This window comes from Apium graveolens, chromosome 6 (assembly GCF_009905375.1).
Source record: "Apium graveolens cultivar Ventura chromosome 6, ASM990537v1, whole genome shotgun sequence".
Lineage (NCBI taxonomy): Eukaryota > Viridiplantae > Streptophyta > Magnoliopsida > Apiales > Apiaceae > Apium > Apium graveolens.
Genome location: NC_133652.1, coordinates 247,849,560 through 247,867,631, shown reverse-complemented (window position 1 = coordinate 247,867,631; position 18,072 = coordinate 247,849,560).

The following is an 18,072-nucleotide window of genomic DNA, read 5'->3' as shown; positions in this document are numbered from 1 at the left end:
CCAATCTTCCGTTGAACTTCTTCTCTCACTCCTACTATCAGATGATGCCAAAAAGGGGGAGAAGATAGTTAAGTCCAAATGCTCTAATGATCAAATAATGAAGAAGAAAGATGATGAAGCTGATGACCAGGGAAACCCTAGCAAGGGTATATGTCAAGTTCAAAGTAAAGGGCAGAGCAACAAGGTTTATTCAAGGAAACTAATTACTGATGCAAGCAAATCTTCTATTCAAAAGAAGATAAGTTCTAAACTACACAAACTCAAAATCTGATATCAAGTTCTGATGAGCAAAGTCTGATGACAAAGCCTGATGTTCTGATATAAGGTGGAAGTCAAGATTCTCAAAAGTTCATGCAAACTCTGAAGCTCAAGGGAAAGCAGACTTCTGTCTACTATAAAGATCCCAAGATTCAGACGCTTAATGAGGAAATTGCTAGAAGATTGTTTCTGAAGCATAATTCAGGAATGGATTTAGAAAATCTCAAGGAGGAATAAGCTAGATTTAAAGCTGAAAAGAAAAATCTAAAGCCAAAAACTTCTGTTGCAAAGAAACCTCCAAGGCCTAAGGAAAAATGCATTATAATCAAGGAGAAGTCAAATACTGAGGCATCAAAGTCCAAAACATGATCACAATCTGAGATTGATCCCAAAGATAAAGGGAAATGAAAAGTTGATGAACCAACCAAGCCACTGGAGATGAAAATTCCTCAAATTCTGATAAAGCCAGTGTGCAAAATGGTTCAAGTTATTGATGATAATCTTGCTGAAGATAAAGATGTTCAAACTCTGAAAAGAAGTAAGATTTCTGAAGAATAGGTTTTGATGAAACTAAGGTTAAAATAGGAGTTGAAGTGCTGACTAGATATCCATTTCTTTTAACTGATCAACCTCTTGAAGATGTTACACATAAATACCTTGATAAGGTTATCTCTGTTCAAGTGGTACTGGATGCTCATGACAAGTACAATGTCAAGGAAAATCTAATTCTATTTCTTGAAGATGGAAGGACATATCAGATGTCAGAATCAGATGTGCTAAACAAATCACTGAAAGAACTTCAATTCTTTCATTACCTTTTAGAGGTAAAGTCTGATATTACCAGGAGATGGTCAAATTTCATATTGAAGACCATCAGAGATAAAGTAAGAATTTTTGGTTCAAGAGTTACAGAATTCATTCCTAGTATTGTTGAAGATGATGGAAGTGAAATTCCAATGAAGAAGAATTCTGCTAAGCTTGAAGTGATTCTGAAAGGGAAATGTCTATGTTACAATGAAGATTCTTCTCATCCTAGGGTAATAAGACTGAATGATGGTTTAGAAAGAAACCATATCTCTGCTTTAAGGACTGTAATCCATCAGATTGGAAGTCACAATAAAGAGATGAAGCAAGTCAAGACTACAATGTCTCAAGTCCTGAGGATTAAAGAAGAAAAGCTGATATCAAGCTTTGTCAAGAATCATTATGGATTCAGATTGACTCAGTGAGATTGGTAAAAGCAACGAGGACTGTAAGTTGTAGTTAGTTATCTAGTTAAACTCTTATTTGCATTTGTACTTAAATGTTTTTGACATCATCAAATCTAGTAACTTGTATATTTTTCATAATTTACAAGTTGGGGGAGATTGTTAGATATATTTGAGATGTCATGTCTAATATGATTCATGTTTAGTTTTCAGATCTTAACAAACATGACATATCAGGACTTACTGAAATCAGGACTTACTGGAAGTCAGAACTTAATATCAGAACTTAAGGTCATATCAGAACTTAAGTGCGGGAAGACTTTCATATAAGGAAGGAAGCTGATTTACAGTAGAAGATCGAGACTAAAATAAAAGAAGATATGCATGGAAAGAGTTAGAAGACTGGAAGACTTGTAGAAGATATCTGATTGATATATTTTTAGGAGACATAATTGTATTTCATACCAATTAGAAGTTATCTTGTAATTGTGTACTATATAAACACAGACTTAGGGTTTACAGTAGATGTGTTATCATTATCGAGAAGATTATACATTGTAACCTAGCAGCTCTTAGTGATATTTATTCTTCACTGAGAGAGAACAACAATTCTTATTGTAACAGAGTTTATTCAATATACTTGATCTTTGTTACATACTTGTGTTAAATCGATTTGATTGTATTAACACTGTATTCAACCCCCTTCTACAGTATTGTGTGACCTCACAAACAGAATCATTTTCTTTTTCCACAGTGTGTAGTTGATCTTGTCAAAAGCAGGTATCTTGATGCTTGTCAATTTTTTAGCACTCATTCTTCGAATATCTTTATCTGTTTACTTTCATACTTTGCTTTGATACCACTTGTTAGATATTGAATGCTATGAAATGTAACACATATGGGAGATGAATGTTTTTCTCGGATTTTTCTTCGTTTTAAGCTTTTTGGATTATGGTTTGAACAAAGAAGTTTAAGAAGTGTAGATATTATGTTTAATAGAATGAACACAAGCACAAACAAAATATATCAAAAACTCACTTAATTGTATTAATCAAGTTTGTCTTGCTACAAATTTGTGTTCTTAAGAAAATAAGAATTCAGCTTCTTTTTTGATAGAATACCAGAAAATCTAGATCTATTTTGTTACTTGTGAATTAAGGACCTGTGCATGCTTTATAGACTAGCAACATGTGTTTACAAAACTTGTACTAAAATGTACTAAATCAATTTCTAAAGAAACCTTGTCTATTTCCTTTTCCGGTGTTGGCAAATATGTGCAGAATCTTACAGGTCTGTGACCACCCTTTGTCCAGTTAATCTTGACTCTTGATCTTGTATTCTTTAAACTGTTTTGTAGACTTTCCAATTTAGTGAATGAATTATTTGTTGACTGATAATCTTGAATCTTGAACTTGTCTATATTCTGAATTTGAGATAGTATGTCGAGATCTCCAATTGTTCTATAGCGAAGTGACATATCGATAAGTATAATGACTTGTCAATATCTCTGAGTTCTCTATAGACCTTCCAAATCGGATAATCGGGTCGGTTTCGGATCGGATCTATTTCGGATCGGTTCCGCTTTCGGATTATGATATAACTGGAGACCATTCGGATCGGATCAGATGTGATTCGGTTCGGGTCTAATTCGGATTAAAAGCGAATGAAATTCGGATAAAAATCGAACAAAATTCGGTTTGGATTAAATTCGGTTCGGATATTCGGATCATAACTTAATTATTTTTTTATGTTGTGAGACTTAAAAAATATCTTTTTATTAAATGTAGTACTTTTAATATAATATAATATACTTTTACATTAATTTATGATTAAATAATTAAATTATCACGAATATAAGATACATTTAAGTATGAATTTTGCTTATTTCTGATCATATTCGGTTTGGATTTTATATGGATCGGTTTTGTTCGGTTCCAATTTATAATCGGATCTAGTATTTCAGATCATTTTCGGTTAAATTTTCGGTTCAGGTAATTTTCGAATCGGTTTAATTTGGTTTTCGGATAATTATCGGTTTATATAATTCTGATCCATATATTTCGGTTCGGTTTTTCGGATCCAGACCCATTTTGCCAGGTCTAGTTCTCTATAGGTATATTTGACTTGTCGAGATCTCTAGTTCTTCACATGTGAAATGACTTGTCGATATTTCTGAGATCTCTACATGTAAAAATTACTTGTTGATATCTCAAAGATCTCTATATATACAATTTGACTTATCGATATCTCTAAGATTTCTAAATGAGAAATTGACTTATCAATATCTCCAATTCTTCACATCTTCATTTGACTGTTTACATAATCTGTGCAGATTGCACCACTCCAACCAACAAAAACCCTTGGCTATAGTTATAGCGAACCTCAGTTAGTTGGCTATATTTGTTGAATCCCTGCCGGTCTCTGACATGCCTCCTCTTCAGCTCTTTTTTGTTCACTTCAACTACCATCTTTCTCTCCCCGTCATTTATTTCTCTGTGTATTCTTGCTTAAATATATTGTTTAATCAAATTAGGGATTAGCTGGGAATTATTCTACAAACCGAAGTGTTTGATTCCTCTAAAAATCAAGCTAATTTTATTTCTTTTACTGATTATTCTAATAATGTTTTAAAATTTAATAAATTTATAATTTATATTTCTAAAAAATAAAAAACAATAATGTCATTTAAATTAGCATTAAATTTTAATTTATTAAAATTTAATTCTTATTAGAAAAAGTATTATATAATATTATAATGTCCTATTTTTAAAATATAGTCAACCGTTATAAGAGCATCTCCAATGTGGTTTATTATAATGGTTAGCTAAATGGGGTTGGATATAATGTTTAGATATAATAATATAAAATAATGGTTAGTTAAAATTTACTGAATATGCAGGGTTATATGTTCCATTGAGGTTGTCTACATTGGTTGGCCATATTTCTACCATTACAGTTTTTTTATTATTATTTTGGAAATTATTTTTAATAAAATTTGACTAATTTACATTAACACTAAATGCTCTATTTTTTTAGTTTTAATTTATTTTTTAAAAGTTATTTGCTGAAAATCATAATTCTAATAAGATTATGTAATTTTTTATTTTGGAACTCAAAAGAATAGATTAATAATAATAATATAGGATCATGTCTTAATGGTTAACTTGCAAAATATCAGTCTTTATTATCTACATTTTCTCACATAACAAGCAAAAAAATTGATTTTTTTATTCATCCGAGACCTACAAAAAATTGATTTGTTATTCTATGGAAAAATTTTATGTGACACTAAGAGGACGTGGCATTCAGTACAGATCTATAGTGTTTTTCCAAATTTGTCCAACCAAACATACTTGGCTATAAATTTAGCCAATGGAAATGAATAATTGGAGTGGATTTCTTTTGTCATGTATATTAGTCACCAGGTGAACTATTTTGCTAAGGGTTTCAAGGGGTTGAAGATCTTTAACTAACTCCATTCGAGCACAATACCTCACAAATTTAACAAATTTTATTTAATCATTATTTTATATTATTTTAGCCGATTAATTTAGTCAATTCCGCTCTAAGAAGTGATATTTTTGAGTTGTTTTTAAAATTGGTTCTCACCACTCCCCTTGTCTTGTCAAAAGAGAAAAGTAAAAAAATCGAGCAGACAAAATAAGGGAATAAAGGAGAACTACAAAGGTGCACTTGGATAAAATTAAAAAGTGACAAATGACTTAAAATTACTTACAATTATAATTCTCGAATTTGTCATTTTCTAGATTTGAGAAAGTATGGATTTTGAAGAACGAGAGTTTGTAAAATTAAAATTTTAAGTTAATATATGTTGGATAATTTACCGTTTTGTAGAATTTATGAATTCTAAGAAATGTTAAAGTAAAAATAAAATCATTAAGTTACATAAAGTTTATTAAGTTAAATATGTGAATAACGATGATAAATTTTATCAAAGAAAGTAAGTACTTGAAAACAATATTAAAGGTATCTAAATTAAATTATTTTAGTCATAATTGGGGTGAAGAGGAATAATTTGGATGAGGAAAACGGGTCGGGTAATCCACCAGTTTTATTTCCCAACCCCTTTCTTAGATTTCATTTTACATTTCACTCACCTGCTCTGCTGCCTATTCATCGTAAGTTCATTTTTTTTCCTGAAAAACACACATATAGATATAGAAAACTATGGTATTGAATTATCAAGTTTTTTCAATCTGTTATTGCTAAATGTTTGGATTTGTTATACTTGCTCTGATATTAAATTTTAGGTTTTTACATTTTTACAAATCGATTCATGTTGATTTTAAAATCTTTAATTGTGGGATCAATATTTCGTTTTCGTATCGGTTGAATCTGTACGTTTCCTTTAATGTTATAACTTGTTCCTGTCTTGAAACAATGAGCATCGATTGTCTCCTATGGGGCTGTTAATTTTATGTGTAGCAGTTTAGCAATTTTATTCTTCTGACAATTTTCCGTAATAGTTAAGTATACGGGCTTTGTCGTAGTTTTAGTTTACAAGCTCTGTGGTTTCATAGTCTTGCTCGCGAGCTATATGTACTTGTATGATTAAAGCAATTTTTATAGGAAAAATTCAGAGATCAGTCAGATTAATGTAGACAAATTGAGAAGTTGAGAAGTGAGTTAAATTAGAAGTACTTACCTGAAGCGATCCTTTTGGTATGAAGAGAGTAGTAGTACGGTAATATAGTGTACAATTTGAATTGGTTTATATATATATATATATATGCATTATATGTGTGTAAAATAAGTGTTTAGAAACAACCAGGAAAAAGCTGTAGCTTGCTAGCTTGGTGTCTTGGGTAAGGATCCGAGACCTCAGCCTAGAGGTGTTGACGATTTTGTTTTTTTAAGTTGATAAATGCTGTAATGTGTATAAGTAATTATAGCAGTGCTTTATATTTTTAGTCCTGCTTTATATCAAAGGAATGTATAGACCGAGTAGTAGTGAACTAATATTGTTATTTCTGATATAAATAATGTATCATTTAGATATATTTTAGTTATCATTCGGTGGAGATTATGATTTTATTCATCTATGACGTTTTGTGGATGATCATCATTAACGGTCTGCTAAATTCAGATTGTATCGTGAAAGATGGCAAACCCGAAGCAGTCACTTAGCAAAATTATTGGAAAGATGAACACTGCTCGAGTTATGAGGGAGCTGTGTGCAGACGTAACCCCGAAGACCACTGAAAGCTTCCGTGCACTCTGCACTGCAGAAAAGAAAGCTGGACTTTCTAGGATACCTTTAAACCACTATGGATCAAGCTTTCAGCGTAGCATCCCTGGATTCAAGTGTCACCAGGCAATCCCCGGATTCATGTCTCAGGGAGAAATTTTTACAAGGGGGTATGCGTCTGGAGGTGAAGCCATCCAGAAGATTAAAGAGGAGGGCCGGCGTGGTGTTCGTTCAGTGGCCAATGCTGGACAAAGTAGCAGTGCATCTGAATTTCACGAGATTATGGCAGATTACGTTCACCAAGAAATGTCCCGAACTTGGATTTTGGTCCTAATGAGATTGTTCATGATTATAGCAATCAAAGATGTTTTTGTGACTCTCGTTTTTTCAGACTCAAAAGATGAGGTGAGTAACATGGATTAATGAGATAAGCGAAGCATACATGAAGTTATAGACCAAATTGGAGGTAGGGGTACATGTGACCTTCCTTGTAAAAGTCTAAATTTGTTTTAAGCTTTGTAGCACCAGCCCAGCCAACTGGTTGCTCTAGTATTAGGATTGCTTTAGAATAAAGAATCAGCTCATGTAAAATGTGGATTATCTGCTTTTGTTTGCTTGGTTATCACATGTTCTGGTTGCATTATAATTTAATTTCTACGTTTACGTCCTCAAAATGGACATTTTACCGAACAAAACCAGCTGTTTCACTTTGTTTGTTTCCTCAAAATACAAGTAGTGCTATCCTCATCAAGTATTTGAACATTTGTTCACTGTGTACTCCATTCTGTAGAAATAATATACTCTCGTGAGTTCCATCTCTGCAGTCAAAGTGGAAATTGTGACGAGCGGAATTTGGATCTATGAATTGCTCCTCTATATTGTTTGAAGCTGTTATTCACTGATGTTTACTTGTGTTTTGTTGAAATGATTGAAAATGGAGTGAATGAAATGAAACTTGAGCTGTTGTTGCTCACATTTTTGATTCTTTCCTTCATTCCTTTCCTAACAACTAAGCTAAAGTTCCAATACCACATTTTGAGATTCCATTCCTTACCCTACTCACAATCTTCACAATTTTACACCATAACAAGTTTGTACTAACTCATTCTTTTTCTCAAATCATCCCTCCAACTTCTATTATATTTCATTAATTTTAATAATTACAATGCATTTTCATTTTTCCCCAACCAAACACAACAATGTTGATATGTATTGTTAAATGTGCTCCAAGTTATATTCCTATAATTGTGTTTTGTTACTGTTTTCTGTTGTTTCTTCGAAGGGTCACTGAAATAACTTCTTTTGTTATTTATATCGGGTAGAGGTAAATAGAAGTAATTACATTTAAAAGATATAGGTTTTGTTCATGCACATTCTAATATTAGTTTTTTATCAATAGATTATTTCGCATCCGCTGATTATCTGTCGTGACTTTTTTTCATGTCTCATCCGTCGAGTCTTCAGAATAGCAATTAAATTTTCATTTCACTAAATACTTCTTTTTGTATATAATTTTTTCTATACTTGACATGTATTTTAAGGTGAATGTAAAATATACTTGCTTAATTTATTTCTAAATTTTTCCTTTTCTTGGAATTAAACTTCAAATATTAAAATGTTATTTAGAAGAAAAATAGAATAATTAAATAAAACTTTATATTAAACGAACATTGAAATGTGTACTGAACACTTGTCCGGTAATGTATACATGTTAGATATATTTGAGATTTCATATCTAATATAATTCATATTTAATATTCGGATCTTAACAAACAGGACATATCGGGACTTACTGAAATCAGGATTTACTGGAAGTCAGAACTTAATATCAGAATTTAAGATCATATCAGAACTTAAGTGCGGGAAGACTTTCATATAAGGAAGTAAGCTGATTTACAGTAGAAGATCGAGACTAAATAAAAGAAGATATGCATGGAAAAAGTTAGATGACTGGAAAACTTGTAGAAGATATCTGACTGATATATTTTAGGAGACATAATTATATTTCATATCAATTAGAAGTTATCTTATAACTGTGTACTATATAAACACAGACTTAGGGTTTACACTATATGTTATCATTATCAAGAAGATTATACATTGTAACCTAACAGCTCTTAGTGATATTTGTTCATCACTGAGAGAGAACAACAATTCATATTGTAACAGAGTTTATTCAATATACTTGATCTTTGTTACATACTTGTGTTAAATTGATTTGATTGTATTAACACTGTATTCAACCCCATTCTACAGTGTTGTGTGACCTAACAATACAACCTAGGGGTACCAAGGAAATACAAGCCTTCAAATAATTATAGTTGGATTCCCTTGTATTCACTCATTTTATCGATCGAATTACAGACTTTTATCATCAAATGAACCTTTACTAATTATCAGTTGATTGTTTGTAAATGAACATATAGATATTCACATAATGTATTAAATAAAAAATTCTGACCATTATCTTATATCATCTAGAGAAATTCAATTTACTTAATTTTTATGGATTAATATTGTAGAGTGGAAAGCTTTTTAGTTAATGGATAGGAATGATATCCGTTGACTAGTTATCAAACAAAATTAAATTGTTATATAAGTGATTGTTATCATTAAATTTAACATGTAATTTTTAATATTGATTATTTCATTTCCTGCTACAATTTCTTAATTTGTTGATATAAGGCTTAACAATGTAGTAAAATCACTTATTTATATGTAGGCTTTGCACTACAACAATAATGTTTATCGATATATTGAGTTTGTGACACATAATTATACTGTTGGAATCAAATTTTTTGAGGCGACCAAATAACTGTATGTCCTTTAGTTGGACCAGATCGAATGGGGGAAATTATTTCCCAATTCATCTTCAATATTATAATCACTTACTTGGTTCTACGTGAATAACTGCAATGTCCAAGAACTTTGGTATAATATTGTATATGGATAAAAAATGAAAAATCAAACGCGAATCAATATTAACTTTTAGTCTCCTTGCTTATCATCCGGTTGCGACTTATACATAATTTAACTGTAGTGGGAATGTAGACCATGTCCATCACATATCATTCGGTACGGTCCAACTGTTAGGCTGGAAAGCATTTTGCTCGTCAGCTGGCGACATTGATTAGTCGCAAGGTAATGACACTGAACAGGTTTCTGGCCTTAGACACGGACTAGTTGTCAGGCCGCGACACTGTTTAGGCGATGTCACGACTCGGACTACTGGGGCTGCTGGTGTTGCTGTGTTTGTGTGGGAAAATATCTTAATAAATATGTAGATGGGCAAGTTAAATGGGTTGCTTGAAGGATCATAATATTTGAGTTGACTAAGGTAAATTCTGTTGGCATTGTGGGCTAAAGAAATTGGGCTGGTTGGACATCAAAGTAGCGGGCTTCCAAAAATCAAAGGTTGGGCATATGATGGCATATGTTCTGGGCTTTTAGATGAGAAGTGACATTGGCTGGGTAAGGAACTTAATTCGAAAATGAATTATCAGGATAACATTGTACCAAACAGTTGCTAAATTTGAAAAGTAATCGTCGGAAGTTGCTTGATGGGGCTGTGTGGGCTGCTTCTGGGCAGTTGAGGATTAGATATGCATTATATATGTAATTATATTGGCATTATAATAGAGAGGGAGAAAATGTATTATTATGCAAGTGAGTTACAATTACAGTTATAAAAAAGTTAAAGAGCTAAGTCAGTGCTTTCTTTGTAATTTGGAGGCCAAGTGAGTTCTTCTTTGTATGTCATTTCGATTGAGTTGCTGTAAAAGTTTGAGCGTATTGCATGTATTTGAGTGTGTTCATTTTATATACTGCACACACTAAAAGCCATCATTGGTATTTGTTATTCCGCTGCAAAACATTGTAAAGTTTGCTGGGCGACAACCTTTGTTGATAGGTTGACTGGTTTGTGATAGGTGCATTGTTGGCGACGAGTATCAAAATCAGGTCGCGCATGTTCAAATTTTAAGTGAAAAATCTGACCATACGACAACTGGTATCAGAGTCATATTGGGAAATGGTGGCTGGGACGTCGACAGGTGAAAGGTTGACAAGGATGAAGAATTTTTGGGCATGCTTTTTATCAAAAATGAGATTCCGATAGCGAATCAAGTGCAACTTCTGCGTGAGGACCTTGCTGAGTTCAAGACCAGTGTTCAGGATCTCGTGGTAATGATGAAAGAGGGTAATGATGCCCAAATTCAAAAAATTCGTGATGAGTTGGTGCTAGTGAAGCGCGCTGCTGTTGCCGGTGCAATATGTGGTAGAAAGGGCCACTCAAAATTGAAAATTCCAAAGCCTAAGGCCTATGATGGGGCCAGAGTTGTGAATGATTTGAAAAAAATTGAGGGGGACATGGAGTGGTACTGCAAGGCTGCACATATTGATGAGAAATGGTAGGTTTCAATTATAAGTATGTACTTGGTTGGTGATGCAAAACCTTGGTGTCGTACTCGAAATGATGGAGAAGCCAACTAGGATAGGGCAGAGATAACCACATTTGATGCATTGAAGAAGGAGTTGAAGGAACAGTTTCTACCTCATAATTCTGCTTGGCTTGCTAGAGAGAGTCTCTAGAATCTAAAGTGAAAGGATTATATTTGAGACAATGTGAAGGAATTCAATTCCTTGTCGTTAGACATTAAAGAATAAATCCACCTTAACCTTTGGTGTAGGTCTTTGAGCAAATGCATTAGTATTTTACTCAGTTGCATACATTTATGAAAACATTATACTTAATGGCGGTGCAAACATGTTATTCATTCTAGAAATATTTCATGGTATGCTAAATGCAGGGTAATCTCTTCTATATATAATAGGATTCATTCTAGAAATATTTCATGGTATGCTAAATGCAGGGTAATCTCTTCTATATATAATAGGAGAACAAAGGGATAAATTCATGAGATTAAAAAGTCTCATTGAAAAGACTAAACTACCCCTATTTTTAATATTTATATAAAACATGTGTTTTGTGGGAATCAAACTTGAGATATTTCATTCACATGTACAACCTCATATCATTACACCATATTGTCACATGTGCTTTTTATCATACACATAATATGTACGTGTGCTAAATGTATATTTTATTTAACTTTAAAGATAATTACTTGAATTTTACAAAAAAAATAGATAGTTACTTGAATATTTGTACAGTAAATTTTAAAGAATTGAATTCCAGATATAAAGTTAGGCATATTACATAAATGGATTATTATTTTACTTATTAATCATCTTTTAATTTAAAAACATATCTCATATATTTTTAACATATTTTTTATTATAAAAAATAATTAAAATGTACATATATAATTTTTAAAGAAAATATTGAAAATAGAATCTCTCATATATAAATAATCTATATTGGTATTACAAATTTAGATAAGTTCGAATTATAATGAGTCAATTCATTTTAGTTTATTTCGAATTTGTAACCAAAACTTGGCCCATTATTCAAAAAATACTCGAAAAACATCGTCACATTCTACGTTTAGTAAATTTAAATTAAAAACTCTGCGAGAATATTTTACCAGTAATATGATTTTTTTTAATATCTTATGTTAATATATATTAATGTATTTGAGGTCTTCATAAGATCAAGTCAATTGATTATTTTTATTAAAATTATTAACTTCACTGGTAGCGCATTATTGTTTTTGGGATTTGTCCCAATTTTAAAAATATTCGAAATTTGATATGAGAACTCACGAGATTTGTTAAAACTACGATGATATATTAAATCGATTTATTTTTCATTTTTCATTTTAAAGAAATAGCTCTTTCAAAAGATTTCTTTTAGATAAGCAATATTCATTGATCAAGATAATATTTTACAAATATTTTAAATTATTTTTAATATTTTGAATTATTTAAATAAAATTTATATCTATAATATATTATAGTATTTGATTCAATGCATTTTATACTATATAAAGAAAATATATATTGTTCTATAATTTGAAGTAATTATCCAGTTCAACTGATATTTATAAAACTTTATCGAATTGAAAAATATTTAATTTTAGGAGAATAGTATACAATGTTATCAAATTATTATATAAAGAAATATTAGAGTCGTAATGAAAGATATATAAAAGTGGTTTAAATAACGATATTTTACAATTTTTCTTCGAATTCTTGAAAAAATCATGAATATCAATAATAAGTCTTTTCAATATATAATTTATTTTTATGTTACAACCATGATTGATACTCGGTCGCGTAAAAAATAGATATGGATTATTTGTCAGTGATAATTTGAATACCATATATAAATTATCGCAATTTATTTATTACACAATTTTAATTTTTGAATAATTATAGATGCATATTAGTATTTAAGTAATCAATTGTCTCACTAGATGTTAGTAATGATTATACATGTACATAAATCAGATATTTAGCATATAAATAATTGAAACGATCGTAATTTACTAAGAAATGTAATATACGATAATTTACATATTGACACACACACATATACAACTTAATCTTACTTTGTTAACAATAGTGTAAATAAAAAACCAACATTTTTCCATACATACATACGTTGAATTTCAAAAACTAATATTTTTCATAAAATCAACTTTTATATTAGCAGTAGTGTAAATTTTACATTATTGTATATTATAATTGCAAGTCATTCTGATTTCAGTTATGCATTTTTTTATCTTTTTAACTGAGTAAGTTAATTGTAAGTTAGTAGTGAACTCAGTAATAATTAGACCAGTACATATAGTTTATTTAAATAAAATTTAAATTTTTTGGTCAACTTGGTATTTAGCATATATATATATATATTAATATTTAGCTTTTTCTTTGTAAAGATATTAACAACATTCTACAGATTAAGTTTAATCGTTTCATTTTAAATGTACACTAACTACTGTGTTTATATTGATTTATTAAATATAAATTATACAACACAAATAAGTATATATATATTGCATAGTGAGCTATATTAGAAACGTTATGTAATTTGGTAATGTCTTGTATGAAAATAATACGTGTTCATAAACAATCAACTTGTATTTGATATAAATTAGATATCGTACAACATTTATAAATAAGAAAACAACTAAGTGCATGATGTATAATTTTTTTTTAGAAAATGTCCGTGCCTCGCACGGGTTACTATGCTAGTAATAATTATGAATGAATGGAATTTTAGTATTACAACTTTGATTAAACACATTAGGCCAAGTTTCTTATCTAGTTTTTCTAAACTTAAATTTAGAAACACTTATTTTAGGTTTCAACATGTAGTCTTCATCATCTATTAATTTTTCCTCTTTCAACGGATGATCACTATTCGTTGATTCATTATCATTAGTTAGGCCAAATTATGGTCCTGACATCAATTTCTCCTCTTTCCAGGCATTTTCACCAAAGGATTTATCCCCCTAAAGAACAACGATTTTACTTGCTACTTTTTGGATCCTTTCCATTTTGCAATTACTTCATGTTCTCTATCTAGTTAAATCTTAAGATTTTTTTTCTCTTTTTAACATAATTATCAAATCATGTCTAGCAATCTGACAATGTTTCTTAACTTTCTATAATTTCAACAACTCGATTTCTAAAAAAATATGTCTTAAAATTAACAAGACAATAGAGCTTTTAATTCTAACATTTTCCTTGGAAAGAGATTTAGGAGTGACTCACAAGTTGTACAATTCTGAAGACATTTCATTTATAGTAGTTTGCAGTTATCTTTTCTAAAGTTAAAAATTTTATTTTGTGATTACCTGTTGCTAACAGAACTTCCTTCTTGATCATTCTCATTTGCGATGAGTGCAAGGTTAAAATATTTTGTTTCATCATCAGAATCATCTCTATCAGCCCAATATTTTTTCTTAGTAATGTAAGCTCTTTCATTTTGCCTTAACAGATTAAAGTTCTTCTTCTTATAGTCCACAGCTTCACCGCTCTTTTTTTCTTGTCCATATTGGGCTTTCTGTATTCATTTGAAAAGTGTCCAGTTATACCATAGTTATAACATTTGAATTTTAATTTGTTGACAAAGTTCTTATTAGACTTAAACTCTTTGTGAATGGTTTAGAGAACGATTTTCCTCTTTTGAATGTAAGGTTGGAAAATCTCTTATACAGAAATGCCAAATATATATCTAACTTTTCCAATTCATCTTGTGTAGAAGAATCATCATCTTCTTCTACATATTTGTCTTTTCCCTTGTTTGACTTTGACCTTAATTCACTAACACTTGAATGTTGCACTCGAACCTTCACTAGGAATAGAGTGAATATATATATATATATATATATATATATATATATATATATTGCTGAATAAGGAGCTATATGTTATTCTCTTTAACTTGATCAGACCGTTTACACAATGTTTGAATTGTATTTAATCATCTTTAGTAGTCCCACTATTCAGAATCTATACTATTTTATAGAATGTATATGTCCATCTTATCCTTATTGATTTCTTCCAAATCTTTAATAGAGTAATTTATAAGATCTTTGGGAACTATTCTATTTAGGCCAGTAGTTCCATCAGCATCTTCTACTCCTGTAATGGTTTCTATATAAACATGTTGACCATTATCAATGTAATCCACAAAGCTTTCATCTCGTGACAACAAATATAACCTCATCTTAACGTTCCGGTGTGAATAAAACTATTTATCCAATTTGGGAATTAATCTCACTCCAACATCCTCTTACCCATGGTTGATTGTTTGATCTTAACCGCCTATTTATTAGAGGCTTGATTTGATACCAAATATAATTTCCCGGATATACAAACAAGCACTACACCATATAGGCCTCTAGAAACACCAAAAAAAGGTGTAAAAATGGCCAAAAATGTTTCCTAAAGTAAATAATTGGGCTATGGTTACACTTTTTCAAAATTTTGTAGTATATGATTTGCTCGTGCTACAATAGGGGTCTATGATAATATTTTTTGAATTTTTATTAACAATGATGAAAATGTAACAATAGACCCCATATGGTTACACTTTCTGTAACTATAGTAACATCATGCAGGTGTAACAATAGTTCTATTGCAACACCTTTAAAGGTCTAGTAACACCGAAAATTATGTTACAATAAATTCTTTTGCAACATCATAGTTGTTATTGTAACACTGGATGATGAAACAATTTAATATTTTGGTAACATCTTTATTTCTTATTGTAAAGTATTCTTTTTAACACTTCTGTATTTATTGTAACATTTTTTCCTATTTTTACTAACATAAAAATATTTAGTGGTTACACTTTCAAAATTTTCAAATATAATAATCTAATCTACTGGAAACATTAAAAACTTAAATACATAATTAACTTAAGAACTATTAACCAAAGTTCAAAGTTAACAAATACAAAGTTCCAACTCAAACAAAATGAACAAAGTTCTAAATTCATCTAAAAGCCATGACTAGTTGATCACACTTTGAAGATTCTTTCTTGACGAGATAGTTCCTGCCTTCTCAGTCCTTCCTTAAATTCAACCCCCACTTGCTCACTCTATAAGTTTGTAACCAGAAATTAGATACCCCCATTTGCATATTTCGAGTCCTGCTAAATACTTTTCATAAACAATAATTTATGTAGATAGAAAAATGTTTACACTTTTTAGGGTCTGCTTGACACTAAAACTGACATATATTGTGGACTTTGCATTAAATTTGATGCAATGATAGAAGAAGTTGTTGCCTAAGTACCATAAATTATAGTTATAATTTACGAAAATCACCAGTTGTGTGATGTCTTCTTTCATATACTTCTTGTAGCGAGCATGATAAGCTCGCCTTACCAAAATGAGATTGTGGGAAGATTTGGAGCAAGCAATTTCCATGATAACGAACTTGTTTTTCGTTAGCATCTTTGTGTCTTCGTTTTCCAAGAATGCATCACCTTCATGTGGTACCGGTGTTCATAATAACAATTCCCTCTACTTTAATATATTAAGGCAGTGTAAACTTGTACATTGGAAAAAAAAGAACAATTACAAGAGGCATGCGGGTTTACTGCCCATAATGCTATCATTATATTTGATGCAACATCACATATGAGACAAGAATATTAAACAGACTAGTACAAAAAAGGTAAAAAAATATATAATTATGAGTTTTCAGTTGCAATGTATCTCACTTTTTTCCAAGAAAATGATCCATTTGAGTTGCCCATAGACCATTTTTTTGCAAAGATACTCTTCATTTTGAGCTACTCCTAGAAAATCCATTTAACTGAAGATAAATGATCTGGACAAATTATTCTTTTTTATGTCCTTCGTCTACAAACAAATTTCAAACATAAATTTACACATATTAGATTTTAAGAGAAACTGTCACAATATCAAATTTAACTCTTACCTAAATATAATTATTTTCTGCAATTCCAATCAAATTACAATCTAAATATGTATTTCCAATTAATTTGACAAATATCCTAAAAAATTTAATGCAAACAATATCCATCTCAAAATTCAAACTATATACTTCACTAAATCTCCACCCATTCTGCATAAATGACCACTATACAAAAACATCATCATTAAATCATGTATACTTATATCATATACACAATTATCTACAAAGACATATATAGTAAGTGGTGCAATCTATACAGAGTGATGAACTCATGCTTCCGATATTTATATAATTGGTTCTTACCGTTCTAAAAGATATACCATTTTCTTTTGCCGAGTACAAATGAACACTTTTTTCCGCCAAACAAAAAAAACACATTTTAGTTTTCTGTAACTAATTATTTAGGTATTCTGAAATTTTTGAGATTATTCTATACAGGTTGAATTTCAATATACGAAATGTTTCTCTACACAGTTAAGTAAAATCAAAGTAAATACCATGGAAATTCTTGGCATAAAGATTAACAACACCATTCTTTCGTGTAAGAGGATCTCTATGGAAAAAGTACAAATAAGAGACTAAATAAAAAATATATACATATATATGAGCACACAAGAAGATATACACAAAAACCAGAGAATAAAATAAGAGTAATACCTGACACACTTTTGAATCAAATAAGTAGAAAGCTCCTAATTTGAGAAGAAAGTGGTTGTTTTAGTGTTATTCCTTAACAATCTAACAAAGAATTACAGAAGGGGGGGGGATTGAATGTAATTCTGGCTACTTTTCAATTTTAAGAACAGTTCTTCTACAAATAAATAACTGTGTTTGATTTAGCAATGGTGCGGAATGAAAGTAGTGTAGAAATCAAAACACAAAGTATTTAAATACAAGTACTTAAAAACTTTCTGGTGGATTGAACTTTTCCACCAGAGATATATATTAAGTAGAGAACTCCGTGTTACAAAATTGTACACAGCTGCTCACAAGTTGAACAACAAGAACAGAGAAATTCTTTACAAATTTTGCCTTATC